The 8,297-nt window shown below is 47.8% G+C and overlaps 5 pseudogenes; all 5 read left to right on the top strand.

Moving 5' to 3' along the window:
* Positions 1 to 5,703: 5,703 nt before the first annotated feature.
* LOC145261354 (U2 spliceosomal RNA) lies at positions 5,704 to 5,877 on the top strand (annotated as a pseudogene).
* A 290-nt stretch (positions 5,878 to 6,167) lies between these two features.
* Positions 6,168 to 6,314, top strand: LOC145261355 (U2 spliceosomal RNA; annotated as a pseudogene).
* A 487-nt stretch (positions 6,315 to 6,801) lies between these two features.
* Positions 6,802 to 6,925, top strand: LOC145261419 (U2 spliceosomal RNA; annotated as a pseudogene).
* A 121-nt stretch (positions 6,926 to 7,046) lies between these two features.
* On the top strand, positions 7,047 to 7,171 carry LOC145261380 (U2 spliceosomal RNA; annotated as a pseudogene).
* A 473-nt stretch (positions 7,172 to 7,644) lies between these two features.
* LOC145261420 (U2 spliceosomal RNA) lies at positions 7,645 to 7,804 on the top strand (annotated as a pseudogene).
* Positions 7,805 to 8,297: the final 493 nt, after the last annotated feature.

Here is an 8,297-nt window from a genome sequence, read left to right on the forward strand (position 1 = left end):
AGCCAGGAAGCGGACAAACAACAACAACAACAACAACAACAACAACAACAACGACGACGACGACGACGACGACGACGACAACAACAACAACAACAACAACAACAGCCGCTGCAGTCAATTCTGGACAAGCGACTAGAACACATTGTCCAGCAACCGCCGCAGCCAAAGACGTCACAACCCAAGCAGCAGCAACTGCAGCAAAAGCAACAGCAGAAGGAAAAGCATCATCAACAACAGAAAGGGGAGCAGAACAAACCAGCACAGGAGCAACGACTGGCCGCCGGACGAACTGAATCAGGGACCAAGAGAAGGAAGGACTGCTCCTCAGAAGATGAGTCTGCCAGCTAGAGGGAGGGAAAACAAACTCCCCCACTCCCCGGTCCATTCGAGGAACAAAAGAGAAAGAAAAAGAAAATTAAAAAGATGGAAGGGGAAGAAAAGGTGGCCCCCATTTCCTGTGAGCTTACACCATCCCAAACAGCAACAACAACAAAATCCACCCCCACCCTCAAACCAGACACCGCACCAAATCCAAACACTGCACCAACCATCACACCAACACCTAACACAACACCAACACCAGACACCACACACACCACACCCACCACACCAACACCATACACCACACCAACATCTGACACTGCACCCCCCACACACACCAATGCAAACTGAACCACCACCCCAAAGAGAAAAGAACCGAATGAACCCGGGAGAGGGAGGGATCGCTCTGCCTCTCGAGGACCGACTGAAACACAAGAACTGTGTCGAATTGACCCTCTGACGGTGGCAACGGCCCTCTCATATTGTCAGAGGAAGACTTTAAAGCCACTGCTGGATTGCCAACAGATAGAGGGGAAAGATGTTAACATCCCCTCAAATTTCCCGGATGCCCCGCTCCTAATAACTTTCGTTAGAACTCCAGAGGCTTGCAAGAGCAACTTGTGGTCACTTCTGGAGGCAGCGGAAGGGGCCTCTCCGGAAATGAAACTTTTTAAAAATAGCGACTCTTCCCTTGACGAACTGTTAAAACAATACAAGTGAAGGGTCTCAGTGTGGGTCCATCCATCTCTCTACAAGGCCCTAAAATTGACCTTTCCCTTAGACGTTGGCGGCATTGTGAAAGAAGACCAGGACCTGAAAAACCTGACCTCCTTGGGCATCGTGTACAACGTCGGCATCCTTACGCCGACCGACTTTGGAGCCAAGTGCAACACACCCTAAAGTTCGGTACCATGTCTTTAAATTTGGCCAGTCTGAATGCAAGGGGCCAGGTGGCTCGCCTCCGGCACGACCTCTTGTCCCTGGGAGTGGATGTTGCTGCGATCCAGGAGACGCATTTCGTTTCTCCTGTGGACTCTCAGGTGCTGAACCGGGATTTTGAAGTTTTCTGAGCATATGGCAGCCCGCGGGGAAGGGGAGTCTCCCTGCTAGTGAAGCGAACTCTGTCCGTGACGGTCGACGTTGTCCATAGAGATATGGTGGGCAGGCTGGTTGTGGCTGATGTTGCTGTAAAAGATTCTGTGTTTCGGGTAGTTGCAGTTCATGCGCCCAGCACCGCTCGCGAGAGGGTCTCATTCTTCAGTCAGCTTGACACGTTTGTAGATTGTCGGAAGTGGGTAGTGCTAATGGGGGATTGGAATGCCATCTTAGACCCCGACATAGATAAGGTAGGAGGCGGAGCTAGAGGGTTGGAAAGATGTGAGCCCAGCTTGGCTGACCTGATGGCTAGATGCGGACTGGTTGACAGGTTTCGGGTCGAGCATCCAGGGCGGGACATGTGGACGTGGACCAATAGCGTTTCCTCCTATCCAAATACCTATTTGGACAGGATGTTAGTTAGGAGAGGCGAAGTAGACTTCCTATCCTGTCCCACGTTCACTTGGTTAGGTCAGTCAGACCATAAATTAGTTATGGCCCAGCTGAAGCTAGGAAATAGGCCTAAGTTAGCGGGGTACTGGAAGTTAAACACCTCCCTTCTGGAGATACAATACTTCAAAGATCAGTTAAGGGAATTGATTAAAAAGGCACCAGTGGGAGCGGTTACCAGGAGTAAGTGGTGGTTAGGTCTCAAAGCCAAGATCAGAAGCTTCTCCGTCAAGTATGCCCAGCGCCTCGCACTAAATAAGGCCAAGACATAGAAGCAGCTAGAGCAGAAATTAGCCCGGGCTACGGGGGAGGGTGATAGGCTTAGTCAGGAACTAGCTAAGCAGGACCTTCTACGCGAGACAAGCGAGCGTTATGAAGGCCAAGTAGTTAGAGCTAGGCTTAGAAAGATAGGCAATGAAGCAGTCAATTCTGATGCAGACGTGCGCCGTGAGGTTTCTAGGTGTGGCTCGGACAAATACATTGCGAAAGTCAGACATCCGGATGGACGCACCCTGGAATCGACTCGGGAGATCTGCAAGGGGTTTTGAGAACATTTCAAGGATCGTTTTACGCAGCAGCCCGATCTTCCGGTCCTTGAGTTTAGCGACTATTTGGCCGACTCTCCCCGCCTCGAGGCGGCTAGAGCGGCTAGTTGTGAGGGCCGGGTGACGGAGTGGTAGGTCTTTCCTGTGCTGAAGCAGGTCAGCTGTGACAGATCGCCAGGACTTGACGGTCTGCCATACGAACTGTACTTGAGGCTGTCGCCCATGTTTCTGCCTCTTCTGACGGATATTTTCAACCATTGGTTTGCTCAGGGATCCATCCCAGGGCAGGTAACCAAGGGAGTGATCACATTGCTGAAGAAAGGTGACGGGCATGGAGGGGAAGAGTTAGACGACTACAGGCCCATAACTCTGCTAAACACAGAGTTGAAAATTTTGGCCAAGGTCCTGTCGAATCGGCTGCAGGTTGTTATCAACGAGTTGGTTGAACCGGAACAGAACTACGCTGTGAAGGGCAGATCGATTCAGAACAACTTTCACCTGATCTGCACGATCCTAGAGGGAGGGATAGATGACGACACGGAAGCCGCGCTGATCAACTTAGATCAGTCCAAAGCTTTTGATAGGGTCGACCATCGTTTCCTGGCATCTGTCTTAGAGGCCGCCGGTTTTAAACCGGACTTTTGCAAGTGGATCTCCGTAATGTATCGACAGACCATGGCTGTCGTGCAAGTCAACGGAAAGCGCTCGAAACCCTTTGTTATCTCTCAGTCGGTTCGTCAGGGTTGTCCGCTGTCGCCCTGCTTTATCTCCTGGCTTTGGAGCCTCTGCTCTGCAAGCTAAGACATGGGGAGGCAAATTCGGCCCTGCACGGAATGGCTCTGCCTGGCGGCTCAGCTACCAAGGTATCCATGTTCGCCGATGATGTCACGGTCTTCGTGTCGGGCTTCAGAGACATTGAGGTCGTGTCGGAGGCACTCGCACAGTACGAAAGAATCACGGGGGGGTCAGGATAAACTGGAGCAAGTCGGTAGGACTGTGGTTGGGCACTTGGAGTGGCAACGCAAACCTCCCGGAGCCCTTCAGCTGGACAGATGGCCTGGTCCGGATCCTCGGCCTGTGGTTCGGACCAGGTCTCCAGCTTGACAAGAATTGGTTGGAGTTACGGTCAAAGGTGGAGGCTGCAGTCAATTCGTGGCTTCCTAGGAAACTTTCCTTAAAGGGTAGAGCTGAGGTGTGTGCCACTTACGTCTTTCCTCTCATCCTTTACCGACTGGCCGTACTTCCCCTGCCTGCACAACACCTAAAAGCTCTTGTCGAACTCTTGTCCTCGCTCCTTTGGGACAGAGGAAGACACTGGGTGAGCAGACAGGTCTGTATTCAACGTTTGTGTGAGGGAGGCTTGGGAATGCCGGACTTGAAGTGTCATCGAGATGCTGAGAGGCTGGCCTTCCTGAGTCACTATATGCAAGATGACCAACCGTGGCACCCCGTGGTTACTGCCGCCTTCCCTGACCTCGTTCTCGACCCTTCCATTGAGAGCCGTCGCAGGCCACGGGAAGAATCTGCCTACATGAAAGAGTGCCGAGCCGCGCTAAAACGACTACCAAGGTTCAGTGACCTTGTGACTGCTACCTGTAGGGAACTCCACAGGGATCTAGTGAAGGGGGCCGCCGCCGACCCACTATGCACGCGTTTGAGTTGGCAGCAGAGTGAGATCCACTCCGCGTGGAGCTGGGCGCCAGGTTTGAGACATCTGAAGAATTCGGAGTTCTCTCTGTCCTAGCGATTGGCCCAAAATGCACTTCCACTCAACAACATGCAATGCAGTTCCGGGTTTTTGGAGTCGCCCGATTGTCCCCGCTGTGGGGCAACAGCCATAGAAACTACTGATCACGATTTCTTCGATTGCCGCAAACTCCGCCAGTACTGGTCGTATATCAGCAAAGTGACGGCTCGCATCGATCCTGATCATCCTCACACCATTACCGTATCCAATGTTGTGGACAACGTGAGGCCGCTGTGGGACCGGGAAAGACAAATGGTCTACGTTACGATCCTGGCCGTGGCGAGAATGGTGATGGTGGGGGGGGTGTTGTCTTTTTCTGATCAAGATCTGATCGCTTTCTTTAAACACCAACTACGGGTGAAAATCAGATGTGATAGAAGAAGTCTGCATCACGCGGCATTTGACAGAAGATGGATACATGTGGCAAGTCTGTGTGTACGAAGAGGAGCCAAATTTGATTACGTGTTCCCCGCCTAGGTGTGGAACGCGCAGTTCTGTAAAGTAAAATTAAACAAGTAGCCTCTCAGCTAGCTGAGTGTGTGTTCCATCCCTCCCCGATTAGGAAGCCTCCAAGATCCCCATCCCCTCTTACTTGCAATTTTTGTTTTAACCCCTTCCTCTAAATTTTACCCATCTTGGAGAGAAAGAAATACAAACTAACCTCCATCCCTTACCCACAAAATTTTCTTTTCTCCATTCACCCCCATCTAGAGGGCATCCCCACCTAGAGACTGACCCGCAGAAGCGAGGTACCTTTTCCAAACCCAGTGGAACGGGCAGTCTATCAACTAGACGGGGTTGGGAGGGTTCTACTAATCACCTTTTGTTTTTTCTTCCACCGCCCTCGACACAAATGAATTATTGTACCATTTTATTGTTAACTTTTTTGTTTTTACACGTAAATAAAAAACGTTTTAAAAACTGGGAGTTAAGTAGGACGTCCCCCAATATGAAAGGGTGAATGCGGTATTATGGTGAAAGAAGATACTAGCTGGGAGAAACTTTTGATTTTGTTTAGTTCTGGAGTGACAAGAATGACCAGCGACCCCCACAATCCCCCCTTTTGAGTTGGCCATGTGCCTAAGTTTTTTGTTCATCGTTGATTTTGACTGTATTTTTAACATGAATAAAAGATTTACTATCTCAAAGTGTAGTATCTGTTCCGGTAGATACTGTAAGCAAAGACCATATGTGGGGGCGACCCCACATATAAGACCTTGGTCAATGAAGGGGCAACCCTTCATACCAATTGTCACTATCCAGCTTCCCTACTCCCCGAGGAGTTGGTCCCCATTTCACCTTCACTCCTCACTTTAAAAATCGGCCTTGTGCCTAATTTGCTCAGTGGGGGAGCAAATAAATACCTCAAAGTGTAGTATCTGTTGGGCAGATAAAACCTTGGTCAATGTAGGGGCAGCACTTCATACCAATTGTCACTATCCAGCTCTCCTACTCTCCGGGGAGTTGGTCCCCATTTCCCCTATATTCCTAACATTAAAAATTGACCGTGTTCCTAATTTGCTCGGTGGGCGAGCAAGTAAATACAGATTTTCTTGGCCTTTTGGCCAAGATCAATGTGTAGTATCTGTTCTGGCAGATACTGCAAGCTATGACTAGCAAAGACTAGCTATGACTAGCAAAGACCAGATGTGGGGGCAACCCCATATGCCTGACCTTTAACCAGCTCCCATTTCCCACCTCTCGGGAGCTGGTCCCCTTTTTCCCTTCCCCCTCCCTTCACTCCTCACATTAAAAATCGGCCTTGTGCCTAATTTGCTCGGTGGGGGAGCAAATAAATACCATCTGTTCTGGCAGATATTGTAAGCAAAGACCATATGTAAGAGCAACCCCACATATAAGACCTTGGTCAATGTAGGGGCAACCCTTCATACCAATTGTCACTATCCAGCTCTCCTACTCTCCGGGGAGTTGCTCCCCATTTTCCCTTCACTCCTCACATTAAAAATCGGCCTTGTGCCTAATTTGCTCGGTGGGGAAGTAAATAAATACTCTTTTCTTGGCCTTTTGGCCAAGATCAAAGTGTAGTATCTGTTCCGGCAGATACTGCACTTAAGATAATTTGTACCAGTCAATGGAGGGGAAACCCTCTATACTGGGACAATTATTATTTTTGGTAACCAGAGTGCCCCCTTTTTGACTACTTTTAGGGGAGCTGGTTTTTACCTCACATTAAAAACGGCCTTGTGCCTAATTTGCTCAGTGGGGGAGCAAATAAACACCATCTGTTCCGGCAGATGCTGCACTTAAGATAATTTGTACCAGTCAATGGAGGGGAAACCCTCTATACTGGGACAATTATTATTTTTGGTAACCAGAGTGCCCCCTTTTTGCCTACTTTTAGGGGAGCTGGTTTTTACCTCACATTAAAAACGGCCTTGTGCCTAATTTGCTCAGTGGGGGAGCAAATAAATACCATCTGTTCCAGCAGATACTGTAAGCAAAGGCCATATGTAAGAGCAACCCCACATATAAGACCTTGGTCAATGTAGGGGCAACCCTTCATACCAATTGTCACTATCCAGCTCTCCTACTCTCCGGGGAGTTGCTCCCCATTTCCCCTTCACTCCTCACATTAAAAATCGGCCTTGTGCCTAATTTGCTCGGTGGGGAAGTAAATAAATACTCTTTTCTTGGCCTTTTGGCCAAGATCAAAGTGTAGTATCTGTTCCAGCAGATACTGTAAGCAAAGGCCATATGTGGGGGCAACCCCACATATAAGACCTTATCAATGTAGGGGCAACCCTTCATACCAATTGTCACTATCCAGCTCTCCTACTCTCCGGGGAGTTGCTCCCCATTTCCCCTTCACTCCTCACATTAAAAATCGGCCTTGTGCCTAATTTGCTCGGTGGGGAAGTAAATAAATACTCTTTTCTTGGCCTTTTGGCCAAGATCAAAGTGTAGTATCTGTTCCAGCAGATACTGTAAGCAAAGGCCATATGTGGGGGCAACCCCACATATAAGACCTTGGTCAATGTAGGGGCAACCCTTCATACCAATTGTCACTATCCAGCTCCCCTACTCCACGGAGAATTGGTCCCCATTGTGTAAGAGCAACCCCACATAGAAGACCTTGGTCGATCTAAGGGCAACTCTTCATACCAATTGTTACTATCCAGCTCCCCTAATCCTCGGAGAGTTGGTCCCCATTTCCCCTTCAATGCTCAAACTAAAAATCGGCCCTGTCCCTAATTTGCTCGGTGGGGGAGCAAATAAATACCCTTTTCTTGGCCTTTTGGCTAAGATCAAAGTGTAGTATCTCTGCCGGAAGATACTACAAGTAAAGGCAATATGTGGGGGCAACTCCACATATAAGGCCTTGGTTAATGTAGGGGCAACCCTTCATACAAATTGTCACTATCCAACTCTCCTACTCTCCGTGGAGTTGGTCCCCATTTTCCCCTTCACTCCTCACATTAAAAATCGGCCTTGTGCCTTATTTTCTCGGTGAGGAAGAAAATAAATACCCTTTTCTTGGCCTTTTGGCCAAGATCCAAGTGTAGTATCTGATCTTACTACATGCTGTACTTATTGTGATATAAAGTGGGGGATCAGTTTTCTGTATTAATTTAATTCACGTCATTCTTAAGGTCATTCAATTCATCCTTAAGTTCATTAAAGTCATTCTAAGTCATTTACTTTTTATTTATTTAAGTCATTTCAGCCCATTTTTCGGTCATTTTAGTTTATCTTCAAGAATTTCATGTCAATCCTACATTCACGCATTCATTCATTACACGAGAGCGCGCGACTAATGGCTATCGGTCTTGTTATAAATCGAGCTTAAAATATTACGTTAAAAATTATAGCTTCAACGCGACGTCATAGGTTTGTTCTTGACGACATTTTTTTTTCAAAATATATTTAAACATAAATGATAATAAAAATAAATATATATATAAATTATTTTCAATTGCATTGGAAATAATTTTAATATTTCGAAATAATTTTTTTGATTTATGTGTCTAATAGCGTTACAAATAACTTTATATTCATGCAAGATGGTCCTTAAGCACCCTGTAGCATTCCATACGTTTCTGTGGCATTAATACTAGTAAATATATGTTCCCCCTGTCGCATTTTATTGTTACAAGATGTCTTCATTAAGTTTCCAGACA

The sequence above is a fragment of the Euprymna scolopes genome, chromosome 37 (genome assembly GCF_053919585.1).
Source record: "Euprymna scolopes isolate OS-2025 chromosome 37, ASM5391958v1, whole genome shotgun sequence".
Lineage (NCBI taxonomy): Eukaryota > Metazoa > Mollusca > Cephalopoda > Sepiida > Sepiolidae > Euprymna > Euprymna scolopes.